The sequence below is a fragment of the Crocuta crocuta genome, unplaced genomic scaffold (genome assembly GCF_008692635.1).
Source record: "Crocuta crocuta isolate KB4526 unplaced genomic scaffold, BGI_CrCroc_1.0 scaffold113, whole genome shotgun sequence".
Taxonomy (NCBI): Eukaryota; Metazoa; Chordata; class Mammalia; order Carnivora; family Hyaenidae; genus Crocuta; species Crocuta crocuta.
The window spans coordinates 2,978,074-3,005,528 of record NW_027530368.1 but is presented as its reverse complement, the minus strand read 5'-3'; the positions used below and the strand labels follow the sequence as shown (position 1 = coordinate 3,005,528).

The 27,455-nt window shown below is 36.0% G+C and overlaps 1 protein-coding gene and 1 pseudogene across 1 annotated transcript in view; both read right to left on the bottom strand.

Annotated features, from left to right (window-relative positions):
- Positions 1 to 24,143, bottom strand: part of LOC144233506 (ATP synthase F(0) complex subunit C2, mitochondrial pseudogene) — a 29,526-nt pseudogene extending 5,383 nt beyond the window's left edge.
- The window catches only part of EXOC6B (exocyst complex component 6B), a 594,589-nt gene that overhangs the window by 187,902 nt on the left and 379,232 nt on the right, over positions 1 to 27,455 (bottom strand). The gene's annotated exons all lie outside the window — the stretch shown is intronic.

The following is a 27,455-nucleotide window of genomic DNA, read 5'->3' as shown; positions in this document are numbered from 1 at the left end:
GAAACTTTGTTTCATCTGCCATACATTCCAGATAAGATGCTACAGAGGCACTAGATTATGCCTATTCCTTAATAGAGTTTTGAGTTTTGTTCGGGTAGGCAGTTAAACTATTAGTGGATCATCTTTCATTCTGTCATGCTTGTTTTTAAGGTTACAGTGGGTTTATTTTAATTTCACCCTTTACCTTAGGTCCTAGGACCTTCTCCCTAATCCCTGCAATTGGTCTTTCTGAATGTTTAAACAGAAATGCAAATGTTTAAACACAAAGGCCATGTGTTCCTCAGGTGTCTCTGTGGGTCCAATCTTCAAGGTCTCTGCTGTGCACTTTTATAATATTTGCCCAGCTATCCATATTTCAGTAGCTGATGTCTTCTACAGCTCCAGAGTGTCCTAATTTATGAGGCTTAGAAATTAGCCAGGGACTGAAGGGGAATTTTATAAAGACATTTGGGGGGGAGGGTTCTTTCTCTGGTACCCTGTTTCTCTAAATCCTGTTGTAATTTACATCCCAAGAATTGATATCTTCCTTTATTGGACAATTCCCTGGTTCTATATTTTATATGTAAGTATAGAGATATAAAAATATAAATATGAAAATATTTATGACTAAAGAATAAGTCTCACTCTCATTTGAGCTATGAATTCATACCCAGAACCCAAAAGAATCTTTTAAATTTACCAATATATGTCAACCAGAAAAAAATATAATAGCCATTTAAAGAATTTTGCCCTGGCAAATTTTATATGCCCTTGCCTTGATTTCCATCATCAGTCTGGCAAACATTTTTGCTTTATAATGAAAATGCATTCTTATATGGGTCTTATAAACTCAAATTCACAATAAAGAATAAAGGGTATATATAGCCAATTAGTCAGTACATTCCCATTAAAAAGCAACAAAAATACCAGCAAATACACCTTGATTCGTATGTTCTACTAACATAGATGACAACACTGTTAAATATTAAACTGCCAGTGTTAATACTAAATAGTAAATATGTAATTTAATGGGGCGCCTGGGTGGCTCAGTCGGTTAAGCGTCTGACTTCGGCTCAGGTCATGCTCTCATGGTTCGTGGGTTCAAGCCCTGCATCGGGCTCTGTGCTGACAGCTAGCTCAGAGCCTGGAGACGGCTTTAGATTCTGTATCTCCCTCTCTCTCTGACCCTCCCCTGCTCACACTGTCTCTCTCTCTCTCTCAGAAATAAATTAGAACATTAAAAAAAATATGTGATTTAATGAAAACAAACATTAAATACAATGCAGTAGAACACTGACTTTAACCTTTGCCTCAGTTTTGTCATCTGTAAAATAGGATTGTTATAATGGTTAAATAAACACAATTCCTATGTAGTTTTACCACAGTACCTGGTACTGGCACTGGTAAGTACTCAGTAAATGTCTTGTAATTATTATAATTTTTATTCCTCTGATCCCGAGCGTGGAAAACAGCTGAAAAGACATTGGGTATATTTGCTTAAAATGTAAGTATTTTATGAGTTCATAATATTTTACTAACCATTTACGCCTTTTATAGAGTCAAATGATTTTTCCTCTTTTTAATCAAAAAATTCTGTTCACGCAAAAAGTGGAAAGTGTACTTCCCGTTCTGAAGCAAATCAAGGAGAACATGCAATTAAGTGCTAAATTGAGCAGAATAAACTCTAAGTGCTATATGATTTTAGAAGAAACGGTTATGAAGACAAAATAGTCAGAGAAAGCTTCACAAAAGTGGTAAGGCTCGCTGGGTGACCTTCGTTACATCCCCATAACAACAACATGGAAATGTTTTCAGTGGCTTCCAATTTGAAATGAGGTCATATAAAGGACTCTACAAATAACAATTATTACTACACAAACCTCCATAGAATAAGAAGTCCTCAAATGAGAAATAAAAACTCTTCCTTTCTCTTTCCTCAATTCCTGTTCAGGTTAAAGGTCAACTTCATCAAGTCATCTCATTAACACAGAAATGTCTTTGAAGGGATTCAGTCCTTGCCATGCTTGACATTTCACCAGACTGCAACCAAGATGCCAAAGAATCAGATTCAAATATTAATGAGGAAAAGGTCACGATGAGGTAATCTCCAAAGTTCTATTAGTTCCTGTTTTCTGACCCTGTCCGATTCCCCTCTCCTTCTCCAGTCCTCTTTTATACATACATTTACCATCACTGGCTTCATTTCAAGACATACCCTCGAAACTGTAATTTCACTTGAAGTGCATTTTAAGTGGAGGCCTCCCAGACGCTGATTTCTAATCCAAGGGTGAGCTATAGAGGTATCAAGTTAAAATAAAAAGAAGAGAGAGAATCGGCTAAAAAATATATTCAATTTTGATATTTAACTACCAGAACCAAAAAAAAGGGGGCGGGGGGAAGAAAAAGAAAAAGAAGAAAAAGAAAAAAGAAACACTCTCTTTCAAACTTTCCAATAAGCTATTTAATAATGTGACAAAGCAGAGTGTATTAAAATATTAACCAAAGCTTCCAGGAAAACCTCTATAATCTCAATTGTTTATTCAAGACCTTTACAAACCTCATAAAAAATTAAGTGGGCTTGGAAAAAACACACCACAGCCATAGGAGAAAGTTTACAAAACACAATGGTACAGACGCCTGACTGTCTGCCAGCCAGTCGCTTTTAACTTCCACATACAACTTATTACTCAGTTCCTAACTGGTCAATACCCTAAATAAGAGCATTTCTCCTCCCAAACACCTCATTAGCCTGAGTTTCTTTTGCTTTTTTGAGCTAACGTATCCTGTAGGTGCTTTGGTTCATTATTTTCTGCCAATACAAATACTTCATTTCAGAATATTTAAACCCTTAGGTTTCTCTGAGGGAAATCATTTAAGATCTTCTTTACAAAAACTGAATTAGTTCTCTAATTAATCTTACGATGGGAGAACAGTATATGAGCCACCGTGTCCATTTTATGGTAAGTCGTAGTGAAAACAAGACAGGACCAGAGGGGAAGTGATACACAGAGAAAGAGCAAGGACTTTGGTTTCATATTAAATTAGGTTCAAATCCTGGCCCAGTCACTGCGGTGACCTTTAGGAAAGTTGTTTAATCTTGGTGAGACTTAGCTTGTTCATCAGTAAAATGAAGATAATGGCACCAACCTTGCAGAAATTTATGCAATAAATGGGATAACAGAATATAGAGATCTGTACAGTATCTGACACATATTAGGGCCTCAATGAGTGGCAAGTAGTTTATTATAAAATGTTCTTATCTTTGTGAGGAGTACTGCATATGGCTCAAAGAAAGTTTTAAATGAAAACTTATTTGGGTCCCAGGCCGAATTAAATATTCTACATTTTCTGAAAAGGCGTTGTAGAAAAATTCAACATACAAATTCTAATGTAAGCTGGATTGAATCAACTTTGATACATGAAGAAATCCACCCTGAGTTAATCATGTTGTAGGAAATTGAGCATAAAATACGAATATTTCACTCAGTCTCAGTTTGGGAGAGCAAATACTCTTAAACCATTTATGTCTAAGGAAACATGTTGCATATTCTCCCCATCCCCATCTTTCCCCCTCTGAATGGCCCTACAGGAGCTGTAAAGAGGAAACTTTTCATCATAGCATATCTGTGTGAAAGCAACAAAATATGTTAACAATTAGAAAAGAGGAAACCTGAAAGACTGCCTTGTTAATTAAGGAACTCGCTATCAAAGAACTCATTAAAAGGTAATGAAACCAAACGGCTATTAAAATAAATACCCACTGAATAGAAAGACTGCCTAGCTAACAGCCCTTCAGTATAGCTTTTCACAAACACTCTCAATAGTAAAGAGCCAGAGAAAGATGAAAAGCCACAATAATGCTAAAACCACGACTGAAAAAAAGAGATGAAGTTATCCTAAAATAGAAGGCAGAAGCCAAAATAAGAAAAATGTTCCTACAATTCAGAATACATCGAACACTCTGCAAGAGTCTTCTACAAAATTTCCCTTGATCTCAGAGACACTGAGAATTACATGATACAGAACTAGGCAGCTGTTCCTCTCTATCCTTGCTACTCTGAGCCATTAAGTTAGAATGTGGTTCCCCCTATTGCGAGTATGTCCCTCAACTACTTCCTGCCACCTAGCTTCTTTCTTAAATTTAAGTAGAAGCTGGGCATCTTGAAGAGATGACATAAACTTATAGTTGACAGCAAACTGCTGAAATATCATGTAATCTTAGAGGCGTAGTCCCTTGAGCGAAGAAGAACAAGAACTGAAGAATTTCCGTCACAGGACATGCTAGAGACTGACCATTTGCACTGTATTCCACAAGTTTAGAAACTCTTTAGAGATGCAGACAATGAATGGTGATAAGAAGACACCACTTCCACTCAAAACAGAATATGCATGTAAACTATGTCAGGTGCCTATTCCTTATCTCTGTTCCCTTCTTCATTAATAAAATAATCTTTGGCAACATAAACAGAACAATTACGTTTCTCAGCCTCTTTTCAGATATGGAAGGCAAATGATTTGAAAGCAGAAATGTCTTCAGAAGCCCTTTTGCCTGATCCTTCCTTCTTTCTGCTATCGAAATATGTGATGGCTAAAATTCTACCTTAGAATTTTGAGAAAAAGGTAAAGAAATTACAAATACCTTAGCCTTGACATTCCTGAACCTCTGAGTGATTATAATTTCTGGAGTTGTTATTATGTAAGGAAATACAATCATAGGTATGAAAGCCATTAAAGTTGATTAGCTGTAATAACTGGTAACTTAAAAGCCAGTAGAATCCGGAAATCAGAGGAGAGATGTGCATATCATTATACACATAAATAGTTTGGGGAAGGGATGAGACTGCCATTAAGTGGGGAAGAGAAAAGGATGAAAGGCTGTATACTCATCTTTTTTTGTGACAGACTCAATGTGTAGAGAACTACATATGGGGTCAAGTAGGAGAACAAAATACTAGCACATGGCCCAAGTAAGAATGCCACAAAATGAAAAAAAAAAAGTGTATAGCATCTGTGGTTATTTTATGTGTTAATTATATTTTGTGTCAACCTGACTGGGGCACGAGGTGCTCAGATACACGTCAAACATTACACTGGGTGTATCTGTGAGAGTATTTTTAGATGAGATTAACATTTAAGTCAATAGACTGAGTAAAGCAGAGTCCCCTCCCTAATGTGGGCGGGCCTCATCCAATCAGTAGAAGACCTGAATAGAACAAAAAGGCATATCCTGCTGTAAGAAGGAACTCCTGCCTAACTGCCTTGAACTGGGACATCAGTCTTTTCCAGCCTTCAGACTTGAAATAAAAAAACAGCTCTTACTGGGTCTTGAGCCTACAGGCGTTCAATCCAGAACCTACACAAACGTCCTGGGTCTCCAGATTAACAACTGCAGGTCTCAGGGCTTCTCAGACTCCATACTCATGTGGGCCCATTCCTACAATAAACCTTTCTCACACACACACACACACACACACACACACACCCTATAGGTTCTGTTTCTCTGGAGAATCCTGACTAATACAGGACCCAAAAGACTTCTAGAATTCTCAAGCCTCAGAAAAGTATATATTAGGGAATAAAAAGGAAACTTTCAAGAAACTCTTTGGTATCATCATCTAAAAGATGAAATAAATCATTTTCAACAAAAGAGGAGCCTAAAGCAATAAGGAGAAAATAGCATGAGGTGAAATAACATGATAAATCCAAGAGTCAACAAGAATTACAAAGAGGGATGGATAAGATAAAAGGATACCAAAAGCACAGTAACTAAATTAAATTCCATAGGAGAGGGATTAAGTACAGGATTTATGCTAAGGAAAATTAATCACGGTGTATGGAAAACAAACATGAGACATTCTCTCCCAGAACCCAGAACCTGGACATAATAGAGATGATCAGTTTGAACACAGAGGATAAAGTTAACATCAGGTCCACTGATGTTTATAAAGGGGAGACAAGAAAAAAAAGAAACAGCAAGAGTAATCAAAGGGCACTCGGGTGGCTCAGTCAGTTAAGCACCAGACTGTTGATTTTGGCTCAGGTCATGATCTCGCAGTTTGTGGGAATGAGCCCTGTGTCTGGCTATGTGTTGACAGCTTGGAGCCTACTTGGGATTCTCTCTTTCCCTCTCTCTGCCCCTCCCCAACTTGCGCATTCATGCATGCATGTTCTGTCTCCCTCTCGCTCTGTCAAAAGAAATAAATAAACATTAAAAAAATGCTGTCTCCCTCAGAGCCTAACATAGGGCTCAAACTCACAAACGGCAAGATCATGACCTGAGCTGAAGTTGGATGCTTAACCGACTGAGCCACTCAAGCACCCCAGCAAACCATAAGAGACTCTTAATGATAAAGAACAAACTGAGGGTTGATGGAGGGAGGTGGGTTAAATGGGTGATGGGTATTAAGGAGGGTACTTGTTATGATGAATCATGAGTGTTAGACATAAGTGATGAATCACTAAATTCTACTCTTGAAACTGATAATTACACTATATGTTAACTAATTAGAATTTAGATAAAAATTTGAAAAAATGGGTAAATAAATATATATAAGGAAAAATCAAGTGTAAAAGAAGAGGTAGTAATATATTAATAAGAGATAAATTCAAATTCAAGGTGCTCACTAGTGGCAGGTATTAGGGAAATGAAAAATAAAACACAAAAAATGCCAGTGACAATACCAAGTCTTGATAAGAATTTTGAGTAATCATAACTCTCATATTTTGGTTTTAGGAACATAAAATGGTCTGGTTACTATCAAAGACCACTTGGCAGTTTCTTAACAAAAGTTAAAACCATATATTTACCACTTGACACTAATGAAAATTACAATAAAATTGAACACATGGATTAATTCTTAACATCACAAAAATAGAGAAAATTAGACATTATGAGCTTCCCAACTTAATACAATTAGAAATATATATATGTATTTATAAAGTGTTTTTGTCAAAGTTACATCTATATTTAACCACCTCTTTAAAGAAAATACAGAGCTCAGAGGACCATGTTAAGTGACATCACAGCGATGTACCATGGGAAATCCTGTAAAATAAGTAGATGGGTTTCTTTAACAAATAACAGACAAAGAATGAAAAAAATGTAGAGTATCTACAGATAAAAAGAGACTTAGGAGCCTTCCAATGACAATGCGGCTGATGTAAAACAAATCTTCCCACCAAGACCCACTGTAAAACTTGATAAAATAACACAAACACAACAAAATAAAAACAGCTCTTCCAAGGCATCAAAGAGCAATGAAGGACACAAAGCTTTAGGGAAACAAAAGAGAAAAGTGAAGCATTGAGGTGACCTGGAATTTCTCTCCTGTTTCTTCGCTTTGGGGCATTTGCTTATTCCGAACACTGAATTTGGAGGTTGAGAAGAAAACTGAAGCTGTTCAATGATGTGGAGTCAAATAATAATGGATTTAGCACTCTTACTCCAGGTCCTCAGAAACAAAGACAGTCAAAATTTGGGAATACAATGAATGTCGGAGGGAAGTGTACTGCAGAGAAATGAGACTGGCATTCCTTCTATTGTTTGCTTTTACTTGATCTTAAACTGTAAAGGGGGCATGAAACAGAAACAATCAGGAAGAATCTGCTAAGAGGTGAGAAAGCTAAGTAGAATTTAAGCAGTCACATGGGGCTAGGCAGAGGTTTGGAGATCGAGGTCCACCAAGGAGTAAGGGCACTGGCAAACAGCCCAAGATTCAGGCTGAGATTCGAATAGGACCATAGCTTATGATTACATGCAAACCAGAAACAGACGCATCTTTACAAAGCCTTAAGGATAGCCAATTTTGTAGCAAGAATACATGGTCTAGAACTGAAAAAAAGTATCAGAAGTATCAAAAGACAGAAACATATCATGAGAGGGTCGGGCAAAACAAGATAAAAAATAGAAAACAAAACAAAAAAAAACCCTTTGGATAACTCAGATATTGTAATCATCATATGAAATAATGTTTATAAAATGGGTAATAAGAGAATTTTACCAGAGATCTGAGATCAATAGAACATCGATAAAAATTCTAAACTGAAAAACACAATTTCTGAAGCTGAGAACCCAAAATATGATTTTAATGACATATTTAGACAAGGCAGAAGAAAGGATAAATATACTAGAAAATAGGTCCAACAAAATATTCAGACTCCAGCAAAGAAAGAAAATCAGATGTATAAAACAAAATATTTTAAGAAACATATGAAGCAAAGTAAAAGATCTAATCAACGTGTCACTAAAGCCTCAGGAAGAAAGTAAAAGAAGAGAGAATTAGACAACAGAAATAGTTGATGAGATACTGGCTGGGAATTTTTCCAAATGAATGAAGGACATTAAGCCCCAAATTCAAGAAGTTCAATGAATGTCAAATAAAATAAATAAGAAGAGTCTCACATCTAGAAACGTTTTAATACAAATAAAGAAAATTAAAGGAAAAAAGAAAATATTCCTTTTCATTCCAAGTTGTCTGAGTGTTTTTATCACATGAGTGCTGGATTTTTTTCAAATCATGTATCTGTATAAGTTGAAACAGTACCGTTTCAAACATGATTGCTTCCGTTATGGTAGGCCAGTACTGTATACTTAGGGAAGGTCCCAGTTGGTCAGGGTGCATAATACGTTCAACATTGTTGGATTCACTTCGCTAGCGTTTTGTTGAGGTTCTGTGGTTATACACTGCTGTAGAATACCGGCCTGTAGTTTTCTTTCCTAGTGATGTCTTTATTTGGCTTTGTTATCAGGTAATGCCGGTGTCCTAAAATGAGTTAGGAAGTGTTTCCTGCTCTTACATGTTTTGGAACCATCTAAGAAGAATTGGTATTAATTCCTTTTAAATATTTGATAGAATTCACCAGTGAAAGCATCTGGTCCTGGACTTTGTTGGGAGGTTTTTGATTACGGATTCAATCCCTTTACTTATTATACGTCTATTACAATTTTCTCTTTCTTCTGGAACCACTTTAGGTAAAGTGTGTTTTGATAATTTTGCCTTTTTCATCTAGGTCATCTTTATGTTGCCGTAAATTACATATTTTACACATTTATGTAAATTGTGCACCCAATAAGATAGACTTGTAATTCTTGTTATGCATGTCTTTTAAATCAAGTAGGAATACAAAGTAGAGGTATAATTTGAAAATACAGTAATACCGATTCTTACATGTATTTGCCTTTACTGGCAATTTTACTCCTTTATACAGCTTCAAGTTACCATCTAGCACCCTTTCATATAAACCTAAAGGAACCCCTTTAGCATTTCTTGTAGGGATGAACCCCTTCAGCTTTTGTTTATCTAGATCTGTTTTCATTTCAACTTCATTTTTGAAGGACAGTTTTTCAAATACAGAATTCTTGGTTAACAAGGTTTTTTTTTCTTTTTTTCCTTTTCTTTCAGCACTTTGAATATATGAACCTATTGCTTTCTGTTCTCCAAAGCTTCTGCTGAGAAAACTGGGATAATTTGAGCATGAGGTAGCCCTTAGGTGAGAAGAAACATACATGATAATCTCTGTAGGAGATGTGCTCTGTCTGATCCCTCTGCGATCAGTAAACAGGGACCCACGCTCGGGAAATGGGCTGTAGCTGCTTCAAGACAACCAACGGGCTTGGTGGGGAAAGCGAGGAAAGGGCAAGTAAAAACACCGTGCAGATTTCCTGTTATCAGACTGCCTTTTTCTTAACTCAGCATTCACTGGGTCAATGTTTTTGTGGAGGAATGAGAGTCTGGAGCTGCTTACTCCACCATTTTCCTGATATCTCTCCCAGAGATGACTCTTCTTCATTCAATCAGCCATGTCACAGCTATATGTCACAGATCCGAGTTCCCCAAACTGGATGACAGAGACCGGTTCCATGGTTCTTGATGGGACATTTTCCACACTTTTGTGGCTGGCTAAAAATATAAATTAATTGTGTTTTGTTTTATCTGAATGATTGTTTTCATAACTGAAACCCATTGTATGATTTCAGTGTTTGGCCTTGCATTTGCATTTACAATTAGGCTGGTATCAAGTAACAAGCAGATCATTTATGCCATGAGCAAATGGGCAGACATGGGCCTTTATGCAACTGTATCAAGTAAAAGTCAAAATAGTTTACCACACAGTACAAAAAAGTTTTGCAATAGGTTAACCAGACAAAATTGGTAAAAAACTGAAAAGTCATACATTACACGTGACTCTTGAAAATTCTGCATTGATACTTAGTACTATGCATGTCATATGTAGCTATGTAGATTTAGCAAAACCACAAAATTGATGCTATTAAGTTAATATTGTTAATTTTAATTTTATTCATCATATACTTTTATATTTAAGTTGTAAATTTGTTTTAGGTTATAGTTATATAAAATAGTATGGATAAGGTATTTATATCTACTTTTTATTTACACACATAGAGGTAACACTATTAAAAAAATAGGAAGAATTTAAGAGAGTCTGGCAATATGGCAGACTGAGTTGACATGAAACACGGAAACTATGGATTCCATATCAGCATGTTTTAGTTAAAAAACTGAGTTTGAAAGAAAAGGAAATACCCAGGTACTAGAAAAAACAAAAAACCCAAAACCTAACTAAACTTTGCTCAGATCCCGGGAGGGCATGAAGCCAGAATTACCTAACAGCTACACACTGGACTTTAAGATCAATATGGGTATAGACCTCAGCTTCTGCAGAAGAATGGAGATATAAACTAGTCCTGCTGACTTAGCTCGGGCTGCTACAACAAAGCACCATAGACTGGGTGGCTTATCAATATCAGAAATTTATTTCTCCTAGTTCTCAAGACTAGAACCCCAAGATCAGGATGCCAACGTGACCGGGTTTTGCTGAGAGCCTTCTTCTGAGTTGTAGACTGCCAACTTCACACCACCCCCTCCCATGGTAGGAAGAAAACAAGCTAGCTCTCATGCCTCTCTTATGAGGGCACTAAGATTTAGATTTCCATATATGAATTTGAGGGGGACACAAACATTAAGTCCTAACATCTGCCTACTTCTGAGACCTCGAAAGGCTACCCGTTCAGTGAGAAGAGATCATATTAAAGTGATATGGAAGGTTTGCTTCAGCAATGCACTTGGCGTTGGGGAAAAATATTCTCTCAGAAGTTAAAATCCATATATCGGTGTGCTGTCAGAATTTATAATCCTCACATAGTAGAGGAATCCCTAAACTGAAATATGAACAAAAACTGATCCTGCATGAGTGAAACTGAGACCATCAGGAAAAACAAATGCAAAAGAGGTCAATAGGGGCACTTTTATTAATATAAGAAATACACATTCCCATGGAAAAATAGAAGTTTGTCAAAAATAAACTCATAACCAAAGATTTAAAACTGCATAAAAACTGATTTTTCATGAGGTAGAGTCTAAAGATCAACAAAAAGAGTAAAAAGCATAGGCAGAGACCCGTGATAAAAGAACTTTTTGAAAGTTAAAATAAAAGATATATTAAAATGACAAATAACATAAAAAGAATTTAAATAATTACAAAATAACAGAACACTATGAACAGACAGATAGGAAAAAAGAACCAAATAGGAATTCCAGAAAAATATACACTGAAATTTAAAATTCAATAGATTATATAAACAATAGATTCAACTACAAGGCAGATCTGAATTACCTAAAGTATAAGACAGAGATATAAAAAGATAAAAATCTTAAAATTGTAAGAAAGAAAACACAAGCTTCCTATAAAGGATCAATAAATAAGGCTCACAGCAACAAGAAGAAGCTAGGATAATGAAATAATATCTTCAAAAGGCAGAAGGAAGGGGCACCTGGGTCTGTTAAGTTAAACGCCCAGCTGTCAGACTGTCAGTTAAGCGCCCATCTCTTGATTTTGGCTCAGGTCACCATCTTATGGTTCATGAGTTTGAGCCTCACGTCGGGCTTCGTGCTGACAGTATGCAACCTGTTTGGGATTCTCTTTCTCTCTCTCAAAATAAATAAATATTTTTTTAAAAAAGATAGAAGGAAAGTAAGGTTTAAGTCAGAGTTCTAACCCTAGCTAGAGATGAACTGAGGTAAAATAAGAACATTTTCGGATAAGAAGGGCTCATTTATCACTTAAATCTGCGAACAATGCTCTAGGTAACAACCTGAAGCAAAATAAATTATTTTTTATTATTAATAAAATATTTTTTAAATAAAATATTTTTAAAAATGTATGTTAAAGTACATAAAAGCAAAATAACTGATCTAGGATGGCTCCAAACACAGTTGAGCAGAAGAGGATATTGTTCTAGATCAGGAAAGTTCTTAAACTTCAGCATCCATCAGAATTCCCTGGCGGACGTATTAAGACACAGATTGTTAGGACAAAAGCTTGAGTTTCTGATTCAGTAATGTCTGGGAAGGGGCCCAAGATTTGGATTTTTTCAACAAGCTCTATGATGATGTTGACACCACTCTTCCAGGGACCACATTTTGAAAACTGTTAAGAAATATTCTTCTGTAACACAATCTTAGACCAGTTGGGCTTTTTGATGGACCTACTGTCTTACTTATTTAACCTGAAATTGCAGCCCACTCAAATCCTCAAGTCTTTACAGGCACAATTGATTTGAATAACCTACTAAACACTCCCACTCCTTGTTTTCTATCTGTATTGAGAACATCAACAAAACGCATGTTCTACATGGGAGATCATTAACAACATATTCATCTGTGAAAGACAGTATATTCTTCTTCATATTTTAGCTTTAGCTCATCAAGCTAAAAAGAGTTCCAGACCGTGGTCTTCTCTAAATTATAAGTGAGCCAGTTTTTGAGATCTCTTGGTGTCCTTTCCCTGACATTGAGAACTCAAAGACTCTGTCTGCACAGAGTTTTCTTCAAATTATTTTTTTTAATCCCATAACAACAGAATTGCTAAGGATGTAAAAAGAACACAATGAATCAACTACATAATACTTTCCAAAAACTTTTGAAAAATAACTGTTGGCTCCTCGACTATATGAATAGTTTATCTAACTGTCCAATTACTAGCTGTCCAGAAAAAGTTTTATAAATACTCATCTGAAACTGAAAAAATAAATTACTTTCAAGTTTGAGTGCTTGACTCCAGTTAGCTAATGAGACGAGAAGACAAAGAACCCTGCCATTTCCACATAACACGGACAGAGGCCCTCTGTGCAGGGATGTATTAACATGCTGAGAAAACAGCCTATCAAAGAACAGATGTGCTCAGTGTCAATCAGTTAAACTTTAAAAATTAATGAACTTCACTAGCTTTGCTTAGTTATTTTTTTGTGCCAACTTCTTCAGTACCAAAGTTCAACTCAAGTCAGTTAGACCAACCTAAGTTAAATCTCAAGAATACAATCTCCAAATCTATAAAAGTTTACCAGTTTGCTAAGATTGCCCAGCTCTGCTCTGATTTACCACAATTCAAGATGCTTTGGTTAGCAGAGGATCAACAGTCAAGACAATTACTAGATACAACAAAACTTTTAGGATAGTTCCATTTTTCCCTAATAGAAGACTCTATGCCCGTTGCCTTAGCTGAATTAACCTAGTAATAAGTACTCTCCTGTCACTGAATTGGTGAAAATGTTTTTGGAAGTAATATGAATACGCTGTGTTTTTTTATATATCTTAATTTTATGAAACATAATCAATTGCTACAGCAACCTGAGAGATCCTTAAGATTCAGGTACTTAAGTCAGGAAAGATAATGGCCGTAAGACTCTCCATTCAGCTAAATTAAAGAAGCCAAATCTTCAGAATATCACTTTTGCCCCAATATTCTAAATTTAGCTATGGAGTTCTGAAAGTTTACAAATCAAAGAACAAACAAAGGAAAAGATGCTGAGCCTGGGGTCTTGCAAAGAATACAGTGATCAAAGGCCAAATCACTGTGGTTATCACGAAAAGAAAGAAAGAAAGAGAAAGAAAGAAAGAAAGAAAGAAAGAAAGAAAGAAAGAAAGAAAGAAAGAAAGAAAGAAAGAAAGAAAGAAAGAAAGAAAAGGCAGTAGGGGAAAGAAGCAAGGTGTTCTCAGGTCAAAACAAAAAAAATATGTTTGAAATGTCTTGAAAACTCTTAAAAATGTACTGACACTAAAGTCTGAAATATCTGGAAGACTGCCCATGTATGTTTTGACTGTATTCAATCACAGACAGATGCTACAGCTCACTGTCCAAAGTGTGATCAACAAATTTAGATCACAGCTTCTAGAATTAATGCCAAGGTAGAAACCAATCGAATAAAACTGTGGCAGAACACTACTTCACTACACTAACGAGGAGGAAGAAGTAGCACAAAGTGCAATTTTGACTTGGTGCTGACCTTACAATAAAGCAATTAGGATCTTGGAATGTGAAAAAAACTACTACTACTATATATGGTATATATGGAATAGTGCCAAACAGCAACAATTGTTTTTACTCTATATCATTCATTAGCAAAGTGCAAAGAGAAAGTGATTTTTTTTCCTCTAGGAGATTTTGGAGTCTTAGCATCTTCAGAATTATACAGGCGAAAACAAAAACTCTGACCAATATTGATTTATCAGAGAGCTCACATGAGGTTATGCTGCAGTAACAAATAATTCCCAAATCTTCGTGGCTTATAACTACAAATATTTATTTCGTATTACATGTCAGAAGAATGTAATGTTTCTTAGGGATTCTGCTTGGAGGTGATAGCCATTCCTTCTGTTCACATTTCATTGGACACAGAAAGTCACATTGCCAAGCTTGAGATCACTGGGTGGAGAATTAGATTTCCCTCATATGGAGAGGCAGTAAACAATTAGGAAAAATGATAATACTGTATTTTGCCCAATGGTCACAAATATTTGCGTTTTCCTTCTGCATAAAAAATACACATACACCCTGCTCCCCAGACATGATAACCTGAAAATCCTATCCAATCATGACAAAAGAGTCACACAAAAAAAGTCCAGAATCTTGTAACAGACTCGATTTGAAGTCCAGCTCTGATAGCTTTTACTCTGGAGACCAACAAACTAAAACGACAAGTTAACTACCCCTCAAACATCCAACATATAAGTGTAGAATGGGAATACTACAACTAGAATAAACCTTCAATTTGGAAAGGGGAAAATAGGAAACATACAGCAGTCTTTTATCTGTGTGAATTCTGAAACATTGCTGGGCAGATGTAAGAGCCACCTGCCTGGAAGCTAGAGAACCTTCCTTAATCGGGTCCTGGTTCTGCTTTCCTGCAGTTGCTTTGTTGGTCACTTTTGTCTGAGACTGCTGGCTCTGTCCTCTGGGAGACCATTCGTTTTTCTTGATCCTCACTGGCTGCTCACTTTAACTGAATCTGAAGTTTTAACAAAACTGTGCGAGTGTTAGCTCTGATGTGGTGTTTAGTAGGTGCCTGGAATATAATGGGCTTCTGTCCATTCAAATAATTTTCAATCATGTTTTATCAGTTGAAAATGAGAAAGATTTAAATATGTTGACTCTTCAATTCCTGGAATTTCTAGATTCTCCTTATTCCTTTATCCCCTGCTTATAAACAGGTCAATTCTTTCCTGAATTTATCTCGATTTTGTAAACAAATGAAGCCAGTAGCAACGAAAGAACATTTGTCACATTTTGTTTCCCAAACTCTCCTATTGCCTAACACCACATACTCAATCTGGTATATTATCTGATTTCCAGTTAACTCAGGTGACAATTTCACCAAAAGTTCTATCATGGAAACCAACTGCCCAGCCCCACAGTCAATGTCATATATTTTAGGTGTTTTTCTATGTCTGTTTATTACATCAGCATCCCATTTAGTTATCAACTTCTGTGTCAGTCAGCTTATACTCTGTTACGATATATTAACAACCCCTAAATCTCAGTGATTTACAAGCAAAGCTTATATGTCACCCAAATTATTGTTGGCTAGGCATCAGCTCCTCCACTTAATGTTATTTTTATTCTAGAACCAAGTTGGAAATGGGGCAGCTACACTTGGGGACATTCAATGCATATGGCAGGGGGGAAAAATGCTGGAAGCAGCACAGAATGGCTCTTAAAGCTTTCTCTTAGAAGGCACAAAAACAGACACACAGACCAATGTAATAGAATAATGAACTCAGAATTGGACCCAGAAATGTATGGACAACTAATCTTTGACAAAGCAGGAAAGAGTGTCCAATGGAAAAAAGACAGCCTCTTTAACAGATGGTGCTGGGAGAACTGGACAGCAACATGAAGAAGAATGAAACTAGATCATTTTCTCACACCATACACAAAAATAAACTCAAAATGGATAACGGGCCTGAATGTGAGACAGGAAGCCATCAAAACCCTAGAGGACAAAGCAGGAAACCTCCTTGACCTCAACCACAGGAATTTCTTACTTGACACATTCCCAAAGGCAAGGGAATCAAGAGCAAAAATTAACTATTGGTACCTCATCAAGATTAAAAGTTTCTGCACGGCAAAACTAATAAGCAACCAACGGAATGGGAAAAGATAGTTGCAAATGACATATCAGATAACGGGCTAGTATCCAAACTCTATAAGGAACTCATATACTCCACACCCGAAAAACAAATAATCCAGTGAAGAAATGGGCAGAAGACATGAACAGACACTTCTCCAAAGAGACCATCCAGATGGCCAACAGACACGTGAAATGATGCTCAGCATCCCTCCTCATCAGGGAAATACAAATCAAAACCACACTGAGATACCACCTCACGCCAGTCAGAGTGGCTAAAATGAGCAAATCAGAGGACTCTAGATGCTGGCGAGGATGTGGAGAAACGGGCACCCTCCTACACTGTTGGTGGGAATGTAAACTGGTACAGCCCCTCTGGAAAACAGTGTGGAGGTTCCTCAGGAAACTAACAATAGAACTCCCCTATGACCCAGCAATAGCACTGCTAGGAATTTACCCAAGGGATACAGAAATGCTGATGCATAGGAGCACATGTACCCCAATGTTCATAGCAGCACTCTCCACAATAGCTAAAACATGGAAAGAGCCTAAGTGTCCATCAACTGATGAATGGATCAAGAAGATGTGGTTTATCTATACGATGGAATACTACATGGCAATGAGAAAGAATGAAATCTGGCCATTTGTAGCAACATGGATGGAAGCAGAGAGTGTTATGCTGAGTGAAATAAGTCAGGCAGAGAAGGACAGATACCATATGTTTGCACATGTAGGTGGATTAGGAGGAAGTTAACGGAGGATGAAGTAGGAGAAAAAGGGGAAAAATAGTTGGGGAGAGGCAGGGAGTCAAACCATGAAAGACTCTTGAATGCTGAGAACAAACTGAGGGCTGAGTGGGGGGAAGGCGAAGGGGGGTGATGGGCATGGAGGAGGGCACTTGTTGGGATGAGCACTGGGTGTTATATGGAAACCAACTTGACAATAAACAATAAAAAAAAAAAAGTAGCATATGAAAAACTTCTTTTCATTAGCTAGAGCAAGTCATATGGCCAAGCCTAACACAGGGCAGGGAACCAAATAACTGTGAATGATACCATCTACTAAAATAATTTATCATAACAGATTGAATGAGGAAGCACATTTAAGAAGTCAGCTGTCTTCAGGGCGCCTGGGTGGCTTAGTTGGTTGAGTGTCAGACTTCAACTCAGGTCATGATCTCACAGTTGGTGGATTCAAGCCTTGCGTTGGGCTCTATGCTGACAGCTCAGAGCCTGGAGCCTGCTTTGGATTCTGTGTCTCCCTCTCTCTCTGCCCCTCCCCCACTCATGCTCTGTTTCTCTCTCAAAAATGAATAAACATTAAAAAAAATTTTTTTAAAAAGAATTTAGCTATCTTCTATTAAGCTAGACAATAAAGGGATTTGCAAAGATGTAAAACAATGCTGCTTGGAAAAAGTAAAGTTGTTTAGAAAATAGTCATTTTTCATTAAAATGTTATTTGCATTATCATATTGGATTTATTATTGCTCTTTAAAATAAAATAATAAATACTAAAAAGACGTCTAAGACAATTCCTAATATAGCATATATCGATAGAGGTAACAGAAATAAACAAAAGTCCTTTTGTTTCCTCAGTAACGTGGGGGAGTATGAATAGTTCTCCAAACCAGAAAGTTTGAGAACTGCTACTCTGTAGGACAAACAACAGCAATAATAATAATAATAATAATAAGGACTTTTCGATTAAAATAGATGCAGTTTAATGGGGCACCTGGGTGGCTCAGTCAATTAAGCACCCAACTTCGGTTCAGGTCATGATCTCACAGCTCGTGTGTTCAAGCCCTGCATCAGACTCAGTGCTGACAGCTCAGAGCTTGGAGTCTGATTCAGATTCTGTGTGTCTCTCTCTCTCTGCCCCTCCCTCCTTGTGCACTGTCTGTCTCTCTCTCTCTCTCAAATATAAATAAACATTAAAAAAATATTTAATACATGCAGTTTGAAATTCACAGTGCCTGGAACAGAGTACATATTTAATAAATATTAAATATTATTGTTACTAATGATAACAGCTAAAGAGATGAAAACTAAATGAAAATAAGAAAAGATTCTTTCATAAACACAGTATTCAACTCTTAAAAATATTGCAAAAGAACAATTTTTTATTTTAACAAAAGGCAAATTCCTAAAGAATATATAGATCAACTACTCTATTAGTGGCTCTCTGATGACAAAAGCAACACATCATTGTGGTAAAAAAAAATCCTCAAACATTACAGAAATACATAACAAAGAAAGACAAAGTCCCTTGTAATCCTACACTGCACAGATAATGGATTTCAAACCTTGTATTAACCTCTGGAATTTTTTTTAAACCAATATACCCTGCAGATACACAAACACACTTACATACAAACATTCTGGAAAAATGAGATCACACTAAATTTACTTGTAACATACTTTAAAAAATTTAATGTGTATCTTAAATTTTACTGTGCATTTATACTGATCCATATATTCATTACTTGGATGTATCAATATTTATTTAAGTGCTGACAGTTTCATATCATTGCTTTAAAAAATGCTTACCTTAAAAAATTTAAAAATTTTAAAATGCTATCTTAACATTCTTATAGATATATTGTTGCCTATTTGTGATGACGTTCTGAAAATAATGTATGAGAATGGAATTGTTAAGTAAAAGGGTAGGGACACAGAATTTTAATAAACAAAGTCAATTGCCTGCTAAAAATTCATATTCTAACAAACAGTGCTTTCTTTGGTCACAACATTGCGAAAACTGGGTATTCTCAATCATTACTCATATTACATATAAAAATCTCCCTGATATTTTCATTTGCATTTCTATAATCATGAGTATAAGCATAGTTACTTATTGGCCTTTGTATTTCTTTTTGCCATATGCACATTTTTCTTCTAATTTTTAATTACACTGTCATTATAAAAGACTCAAAATTATGAAGAATTTAATAGAGCAAAGTGTGAAAATCCTTCTTCACATTTACTCACTAAACAAACTCCCTCCCAGAGATACTGAGCAGCATGGAATACATTCTTTCGGTCTGGCTTTTATATGATTCCATACACGTACAAGTGCATATATTTCTTCTCAAAACATGAAATCATAATAAATCCCCTGTTGTATAACTCAGTCTCATCAAATAGGATCTTACCACATCACTGTGTTCTTTTAAAAGGTTAAATATTATTCTAAGTATTTACTATACTATATGCTGTAATTTACCTTATAGCTCCCTATTCATGGATATCTGAATTGTTTTCAATTTTTTACATAACAACATTGCAATTAATACTTATGTATATTGATTTTCAATGGCTACCAGATGGAACTGTGGGTTACATGAATATGAACTTTTAAGTTTTACTAGATACTGGTAGGTTGTGCTCCAAAAGGGCTTTCCATCATCAAAATTTTGGAAAGAGCTAATTTTCCTTTTTTTATCAGTCTTTATCATATATGCTCATCAGACAGGAAAATTTTATTGTGATTTTAAACTTCATTTCTCTGATTCCTAATAAGGGCTGAAAATCTTTTCATTTACTTACCAGTCATTTCTAGTTCTTCTTTTGTAAAACATCCATGTATATTCTTTCCCCATTTTTCTATTGAGCTTGTCCTTAATAATTTATAAGATTTAGATCTTAATCTTTGTTATATATAAATATTTTCTTGGTTTGTCTTTAATTATGTAGAGTTATCTTTAATTCTCAATTGTAGTATCTTACATCGTACATGAACGTCAACTTTTATGTGGTCAAGCACTTTAAAAATATAATTTTGGTCTATTCTACAGCATTGTTATCTTTTTCTATTGCTACACTGCACTATTTTAGATGTTATTGTTTTAAACTGATTATTTCATCCTTGAATCTTTCTATCCAAAATTATTTTTTTTCTTCCTGCTAATAATTTGGTTTTCTTCTAGGTCCCTCATAAAATTTCAAAGTTTTCTCTTATATGTCATACATACTTCTTGTCATATTTATTTCTACCTATTTTATCATGTTTCTTGTAGTTCTGAGTGCAATCCATTGTCATCACATTTTGTTATATGGTATAAGGTATAGACAATGCTGAAGAACGTGATATGTAATATTGTATCCAGCACTATAACTAAACTCTAACTAATTCTAATATGTTTGCAGTTGGTTGTCTTGAGTTGTTTTGAATGGACAATCACGTTGTCTACAAACTGAACTTTCTCACATCCTTTCCAACAGTCCCCGTGCTTATTATTTTTCCTGTCTTACTTCACTGGCTCAGACCTGAAAAATACTGAATGACCGTGGTGACAATGGGCTTGTTTGTCCTGGCTCTGGCCTAATAGGAATGTTTCTGATGTTTCACCATTAAACATGATGTTTGTTCCATATCCCTGGTAAATAGCATCTATCAAATTAATGAAGTTTCTGTTCATTATTAGCTTGTTCAGGTTCTATTAGGAATGTCCATTAAAGTACATCAAATGTTAAACTGCTAATTTCATGTTAAAGTATTAAGTTGTTTTCAATATATGAAAGGTAATCATATAGTTTTTCCCTTTTAATCTTCTTGGTGTACGGAGTATTTTTTTAACAATATGATATATACCTTTCTTATCTAATTTTGAGGTTGTTTGCTTTAAGTTCTATTTTATGCAATGTTAATATTGCTTTCTTTTTCTTAAATCTGGATGGAATATTTTCTCACACATTTCTTTTATATCTTTCTATCCTGTTTTATTTGAGTGGTATTTCTTGTAGACAACACAAAGTCAAATTTTTTACTTAAGGCAAATCTGACCATCTCTATGTCTAAAAGGAAATTTTACTATTTTCACATTAATGTCATTTTTGAAACATTTGGACTTACTACCATTATCTTATTTCATATTTTCTCTTTAATCACACTTTCTTTTTACCTTCTCCCAATCTGGATTGGTTAAATTTTCCTGTTTCTGTTTCTCCCTATGCTGTTACACATTTTGCTTTACATTTTGCTTTAACATTTTTAAGAGTTTTTAAAATGTTTATTCATTTTTAGAGAGACAGAGTGCAAGCAGGAGAGGGGCAGAGAGAGAGAGGGAGACACAGAATCTGAAGCCGGCTTCAGGCTCTGAGCTGTCAGCACAGAGCCCAACGCAGGGCTCACACACGAACCACGATATCATGACCTGAGCCAAAGTCGGTCGCTCATCTGACTGAGCCACTTGTTTTAATATTTTTAATTGCTACCCTGAAATTTTAAAACATTTAAAAGATGTATTTCAGTTATCTAGAGGCAATCAACACTGAGAGTCTCCAGAGGAATAAGACAAAAATCTTGGATACTTTCTCTTACTTTTCTCCAACCTAGTGTCCACTGTATGTTGAGATTAGCTGAGATTTGTCGTTTACAATATACATGAATATCATTTAGTTTTAACTATAAATTTACTAGTTTCTATGCTCATTGTTCTTGCCTGGATTTCTGTGAAACTTTGCCAACATATATTCCTGAGTGATTTCGGAGAATGATGGAAAGCTTCTGAGTTCTTCATCCTATGATGTCATTCTTTTGCTATGCCACTATGAATACCAGTTCAGGCATAATAAGAAGTCCAGTTTCAAAATGACTTCCCTTCGGAAATTTAATGATATTCATTTTCTTCTAGTATCCAATATTGCTAATCCTCATTTATCCAACCTTACTAGAGGATTCTTCAGCTGTTTCTATTCTATTTAGCTAATATACTGAGTTTTTAAAAGTTCATTTAGCATAGTTTTAATTTTTAAATTTCCATTCTTTTGAATTTCTCTGAGGATATTAATTAAACTTACTTCTGAAAGTTCTAAGTCAGATGTTAGTTCTTCTCTTTGTCATTTAGTGCCTATCTTTCATGTTATTAGTTTCTTCAGTTACTGGCTTGATTTGTTCATCTTTGTATCTAAGAATCCACTATCTCTTAATGTTGGTTATATCTACAGTAGTATGTCCCCAGTGACTGTGGTACAGGACAGGACATGTTTCTGGGGAGAGTTTACTGACAGTTTATATTCAGGCTGTGAGTGATGCCCACCTCTCCTTAAGGGGCATTATCTACATAAAGGTTGCCTTATCAAGTCAGCTGTGGTACCAATCACTTTGTTAGACACATGAGCCATTTCTCAATTTTTCACTGAAAAGAAGTAGGAAAGGCCCGTAGAGAGCCNTAAAAAAAAAAAAAAAAAAAAAAAAATCACACTGACAACTGTCCCAGAGTCCATTCTCAATTAGTGCCAATAGTGTTGAGTGAGAATTACCAGAAAAGAGATTTATTATAGGAAAAGGGAAAGACATTAAGAAAACACCACTAAATTTGGAAGAATTCCACAGAGGTAAGACAAACCTTGTGTGGAAAAAAGTCAGACCTGGACAAAGACAAGAGTATAACTACTAGTAAAGACACTCAGAACCTTAGAATGATTTGAAACCTTTTTATCATGCATGAGGGTAGCTAGGGAAACAGAAATAATCATTAAAAAAGAGTTAAAAGTGTTAGTAAAAGCTGCATAGCATATAATCTATTCCCAGTTGCCTATTCTCAGCAATGGGACCCCATACCATGGTCATGAGAAAAAAACATGAAATGAACAATAAGTAAAAACTGAGCCAAATATACTCTTGTTAACTACACCTTGGGTATTTGTGAAGAGTTTGAGAGGGGGTTATTTCACTAAAAAAAAAAAAAAAAGTCATGAGGAATATGACATATCTGTAAAAGAGTTAAGCTAATGGTGATAACTCAAGATAGCTTCTTGGAAGTGTTACCGCGGGTATCGTGGAGTTACATACCATGTTATCTTGCCAGTTCTATTCACTTAGAGAAGGAATCATGGACTTCTGTCCTGGGGTACAATATAAGTAGGCTGGAGTCTGGAGAAATCCAGGGCCCCTTCTGCTTATATTTTGCTCAGTACTCTTATCCTAATCATCCTAGAATTGAGCTAGTCAGCAGGGAAATAAAAGAATAAGGAGCCAACATTCTGGCTCTCAGCTTGGCACATTTGAACAAGAGTGATTTCATACTTGACCAGTATTTTCCCCCCAAATAATCATAATCTCGTGTATGTGTGTGTGTGTGTTTATATATTTCAAAAATCCCTTATCTTGTATGCCAATGACATTCTTTTTCTTTTCCTTATTAATAGTTTTTATTTGTCTTCCCTTTGTCAACCCCTGAGCTAACCATTTTCCCCATCCTGTCTGGGGAGGAAAGGAAAAGAGCCATACGGGGCAGACAAGACAAAGGAGAAAGACACATGGGAGGTGAAGATGGCTCCTTCCTATGATGAAGAAGATGAGAAGGGCCACCATCAAGCGAGAGTCCCATGGTCTCCAAGAGGGCACAGCCCGAAATGGTGCAGAAGAGCTGTTGCTTCTGAGAAAGGTTCATGGAATAACCAATGATGAAGTTCCCAAACACAGTCCCAATTCCAGCCCCAGAGCCAGCCACCCCTATAACGGCTGTCCCAGCCCTAAGAACTTGGCTGCTGTGTGGATGTCCCTTTAAATGGCACCAGTTTGGAAGCTGCGGCTAGGAATAAGTGAGATCAGGGTACATGGGCTGCCAAGCTACTGTTCTGGCACCACTGCAGACAATGATCGACTCAACAGCTGACAGGTGCTCCTGACCAAACAGGGATGGAGAGAACTTAGCACTGGCATACAGTTTGAAAGGATGAGGGACTGTGGCTGAGAGTGGGTCCTCATGCAGAGAAGACAGAGAGGGTGCCAGCGACATTCTCTTCTTTCCTTTCACTGCTACTAAATTATTTCCACTTAAAAAATATATCTGCATTATTATTTCATGGGATTGGTGAGTTAAAGAATATTTGGACACGTGCACCTAGTCTATCTTGACCATGTACATTTTTTATTGGTAATATTTTAACTCAATACCTAACAGCATCTTATATGCTCTTTATATTATATGCTCTTAACATTGAAGAGTATGTCATTTATTAAGAAATTAGTCTTGTCTGTTTCTACTAGACTTGACCATTTATAGTGATTTTAACAGGAAGTATTAAGAATTTTAATAATAAAAAATAAAGAGTTTTCATAATCAAATTTAAGACTTCTCCTTAATGGCCCCTGAGTTTTGTACCATGATAAGAAAATCTCCACCACATTTTCTTCTAAAATCTTTGTGCCTTTTTAAAAACGTATATTTAGGGGCGCCTGGGTGGCTTAGTCGGTTGAGCGTCCGACTGTCGCTTGGGGCGTGATCTCGCGGTTCGTGGGTTCGAGCCCCGCGGCGGGCTCTGTGCTGGCTGCCAGCTCAGAGCCTGGAGCCTATTTCGGAGTCTGTGTCTCCCTCTCTCTCTGACCATCCCCTGCTCATGCTGTCTCTCTCTCTCTCTCCTAGAAATAAATAAAAATATTAAAAATAAATAAATAAAAACGTATATTTAAATATTTGTATAAGGGCAGTGAAAGGAATCTATTTTTCCCCATCTTAACTCTGCTGTTACAGCATTTATCCCAAAATCCACCCTTGTTCTCAGTGATTTGATATATACTTATCATATATTAAATTCTCAAATAGTCATGGCTACTCCATAGAACTACATATACATATCCCTGCAAGTGTTACCTTCCAAATTCAGTTAAAAAAAATGTGTTCTCCCTAATTTTCTTTCTTAGAGCTTTACTGATGATTCCTTTCCTCACATTCTTTCTTCTGGATAAATTGTACATAATTGTAATTGTAATAAATCCAATGCAAATCCCACTGGGATTTTTATTGTGTTGCTTTCTATTAATGGGATACAAACATTTTACCGTATGACAAAGTTATATGATGATATTCAGTAGTTTTATAAATTTCCCAATACAGTATTCATATATTTCATGTTTACTCCAAAATGTTTTAATCTTTTTGTTGTTATTGTGAATGGGATTTTTATATCCATTACATTTTTCAGGTTTTGATTTATACATGGGAAAACTACAAATTAATGTACTTATTAAATTACATATTTTTGTTTCTGATCGATTGTTCCTTAGTTAGGTTTGACGGTATTCCAGATGTTAGACCACATAATTGGCAAGTAGTAATAATTTTACCTTATGTATTTATTTGTTACTCTTTTATTTGTATTTATTATTTGTTGCTCTTACATAATTGCCTCAGCAAGCACCTTCAGGGAAAAATCATTAAATAATGATGCTAGGAAACGTTTTATACACATATACACACACAAACACATATTTATTTTAAGGAAATGTTTATACATTGTTTACCTAAGGACTTTTTATAGGATTGTTCAACTATATACCAAATGTTTTTAGGTATTCAAAAATTTAATCTTTTGTATTTCAATATAATTTCAGAATTATAGTGAACTAACCTTGCATTCCTAGATGAATTTCATTTGACCATGGCTTATGTTCTTTGTTTTTTAATTTTTTTTTATGTCTTTATTTTATTTTGAGAGACACAGACAGAGAGAGAGCAGGGAAGGGGCAGAGAGAGAGGGAGACACAGAATCTGAAGCAGGCTCCAGGCTCTGAGCTGTCAGCACAGAGCCCGATGTGGGGCTTGAACCCACAGACTGTGAGAACATGACTGGAGCTGAAGTCGGATGCTTACCTGACTGAGCCATCCAGGAGCCCCTGTTCTTTTAATATGTTGGTCTATTGTGTTTGCTGAATTTTTAAAGATTATTTTCATCAATATTGTGCAAGATTGACTTGTAGATTTTTTTTTAACTTCTTAAAAAATTTATTTCATTTTGAGAGAGAGAGTGAGTGCACAGTGGGGGCAGAGGGAGGAAGAGAGGGAATTTCAAGCAGGCTCCATGTTCAGTGCAGACCCTGACTTGGGGGAGCTCCATCCTGGGATCATGACCTGAGCTGAAATCAACAGTCAGACACTCAAATGACTGAGCCACCTAGGTGCCCCTCTTATTTTACTTTTTGATGTCAGGTTTTTATACCAATATTATATTGTCTCATGAATGTAACTGTTAATTATCCCTTCTATCTCCAAGGTCAAGAAGATTTTTAGTGGCATTAATATTACTTGTTCCTTAATAGTTAAGCAGAATTCGTCCATGAAGCCATTAGAAGACATTTAATTAAGAGATAAGGATAGATAAATTCTTTGTATCAGTTTTATTCTTCTATTATTGTGTTTCGATTTTTCTAACTCCTTTAAAATCTGCATAGGGGCGCCTGGGTGGCTCAACTGGTTAAGCATCCTACTTCAGCTCAGGTCATGATCTCACAATTCATGGGTTCAAGCCCCATGTTTGGCTCTGTGCTGACAACTCAGAGCCTGGAGCCTATTTCAGATTCTGTGTCAAACCCCCCATCCCGTCCCTCCCCCATTCACACTCTGTGTCTCTATCTCAAAAATAAACATGAAAAAAAAAATCTGTGTAAAATTTCCTAGAAAATTATATATTTCATCTAAAATTTCAAATGTGTAGCATAGATTTGTGCAAAGCTGTAGCACTCAATTTTGTCTGTATATAAATCATCTCCCAATTCTTTAATCTTTCAAAATTTTAATTTTGGATATTTCTGGCTTTCTTCCTTTCCCCACTTACGACTAATGACTTTTACATTATCAAAGAAAAAACTCTTAAATCTATCAGTTCAATTGATATTGAATTCAGAGACAGCATGACCAGGGGAGCGTCAGAGAGAGAGGGAGATACAGACTCTGAAATAGGCTCCAGGCTCTGAGCTGGCAGTCAGCACAGAGCCCCACGCGGGGCTCGAACCCACGAACCACGAGATCATGAACTAAACGAAAGTCGGACGCTTAACTGACTAAGCCACCCAGGCGCCCCTGTTTTTTCATTCTTGACAGATTTAAACTGGAAACATTCAAATTACGAATTTTCCTTCAGTATCCTTAATTGTACCTCATACATAGGTTATGACATGTTTTGCTTTTATTACCATTATTTAAAATTTTTCTAAAAGTTAGAGTTTTGACTTCTATGATCACAGAATTGTTCAAGAGATCATTTTCTAATTGTCAGTGTTACCGTTACACAAATAACTTGAGTGTGTCTCTACATCTGCACTGTGATGTGAC